Below are 2,723 nucleotides of genomic sequence, written 5' to 3' on the forward strand. Positions count from 1 at the left end.
TTTCACTATGGAGAATCTCGTCATGGGGGAAAACTACATCCAGCTGCCCAGAAACTTAAAACCATGGGCCAGCCAAGTTGAAACACAAACTTAATTATCACAGCCTGCATTGCTAGTACTTTGTCACCAAAGTTACTTTATGTATTATTTATTTATTTATTGTGATTTGGGTGAACGCTTACGGAGCAAATTCATTTTCCATACGGCAGTTCACATATATTTTGTCTCATGACACTGATTGCAATTTCCCACCATGCAACATCTCTCTTTCCACCTCCTCCCCATAGTTACTCAATACATATTTTTGAGTCTAGAACTCAGATTGGTAAGATTTCTTTGTCATACACAATCAAAATTAGCAAGAAAATAATCTAATTGTGAGTAGCAGGAAGCAATATCTCAGTATTAATTTTAATGACCACTGGATAATTCTAGCTGCTGTAGTAAACACAGGAGCTCTGATAGCATAGTGCATAAGGCATTTAACCGCTAACCAGAGGGTTTGCCATCAGCCACTCTTGGGAAGGAAGATTGAGCAATCTATTTCCATAGTGATACCGGCTTGGAAACCCAAGGAGTGGTCTCAATGAGTCAGATCTGACATGACAGCAGTGAGATAGCAAACACAAAAGAGCTCTGGTGGGGCTACAGTTAAAGCATTGTGCTACTAAGGAAAAGGTGGGGGGTTTGAACTCACCAGAACCACTCTGCAGGAGAACGATGAGGCCAACTGATTCCATAAAGATTTACAGTCATGGAAACTCTATGAGACAGTTCCACTCTTTCCTATTGTGTCACAATGAGTCGGAATCATTGATGTCAGTGAGTTTGGTTTTATAGTAAATATGAGAAGCCTTGTTAGCACAGTGGTTAGGTGCCCTGGTCTTAACCTTAAGGTTGGCAGTTTGAACTCACCAGCTATTCCAAGAAAGATGTGGTATTATGCTTCCATCAAAATGTACAGCCTGGGGAAATTGATGGGGTAGTTCTGCTCTGTACTATAGGGTTACTGTGATTGTGAATCAGCTGAATGGCAAGAGTTTGTTTGTTTGTTTGTTTGTTTGTTTATTTATTTATTTATTAGCAAATACACCTCCATATTTCAATAGCTTATGCCAAAGACAATTTTTCCTTTCTCCCATAATTTCTGTGCAGATGTTCTTGTCAATGACAGCCTGTCCCAATTTCATAATTCAGACTCCCTTCTCATGGGGTTGTAATGAGTAGGAACAGACTCAACAAAAAACAACTATGACAACAGACTCTTTCCATTTCCCATCACCTGCATGGCCTTGGAATATGTTGTATCCAACAATCAGATAGGGGGGAAAATATCACTGCCTTCGAGCTGATTCAACTCATAGTGACGCCTCCTTAGGTTTCTGAGGTGGTATCTCTATGGAAGTAGATTGCCCTGTCCTCCTTCTGAGGAGTGGTGGGTGGGATTGAACTGCCAGCTTTCTGGTTACCCATCAGATGTCTTAGGCACCATGCTACCAAAACTCCTATTTAGGATTAAAAAAAAAAAAAAAAAAACTTGCAAAGGGTATACCCAATTTTGTTCACTACCTTTGTCCAGAGGTAAGCTATATCACAATAGCTCACTTTCATTGAGAACTACTCAAATTGTCTCATCCAGATGCAGGGGAAATGAGGCTTCTGGCTAACTTGATACTTCTCAGCAAAAATTATATCTATGTTATTGTTGTTAGGTACCATTGAGTTGTCTCCAACTCATAGCAACCCTACAGACAGCAGAATGAAACACTGCCCAGTCCTGTGCCAGCCTCACAGTCCTTGTTATACCTGAGCCATCATTGCATCCACTGCATCAATATATCTTATTGAATGCCTTCCCCTTTTTCATTGTCCCTACACTTTGCCAAGCATGATATACTGCTCCAGGGAATCTTCCAACATGACCAAAGTAGGTGAGATGAAGTCTGGCCATTCTTGCTTTCAAGGAGCATTCCGGCTGCACTTCTTCCAGGACAGATTTGTTAGTTCTTTTAGCAGTCCATAGTACTTTCACTATTCGTCAATACCGCAACTCAAAAGCATTGACTCTTCCATCTTCTTTATTTTTTGTCCAGCTCTCACTTGCATATGAAGTAATTGAAAATACCATGGCTTGTGTCAGGCGCACCTTAGTCTTCTAGGAGATATCTTTGCTCTTCATCACTTAAAAGAAGTCTTTTGCAGCAGCTTTGTCCAATGCAATAGGTCTTCTGATGTCTTGACTGCTGCTTCCATCATTTTTGATTGTAGAACCAAGTAATATGAAGTCTTTGACAACTTCAATCTTTTCTCCACTTTTCATGATGCTGCTTATTGGTCCAATTTTGAGGATTTTTGTTTTCTTTATATTGAGGTGCAATGTATACTACAGAGTGCAATCTTCAATCTTCATCAGCAAGTGCATCAAATTGTTCTCATTTTCAGCAAGCAAAGTTGTGTTATTGATGTATTGTAGGTTACTAATGAGTCTTCCTCCAATCCTGATGCCACATTCTTCTTCAAATAGTCAAACTTCTCTCATTATTTGCTCAGCATGCTGACTGAATGAGTATAGTGAAAGGATACAACCCTGAAACACTCCTTTCTTGATTTTAAACCATGCAGTGCCCTCTTATTCTGTTCAAAAGACAACCTCCTGGTCTATGCACAGGTACCTCATGGGCACAATTAAGTGTTCTAGAATTCCCATTCTTTTCAATCTTATC

Source organism: Orycteropus afer, unplaced genomic scaffold (assembly GCF_000298275.1).
Source record: "Orycteropus afer afer isolate SDZICR_OR568_19922 unplaced genomic scaffold, OryAfe1.0 scaffold00279, whole genome shotgun sequence".
NCBI classification, from domain to species: domain Eukaryota; kingdom Metazoa; phylum Chordata; class Mammalia; order Tubulidentata; family Orycteropodidae; genus Orycteropus; species Orycteropus afer.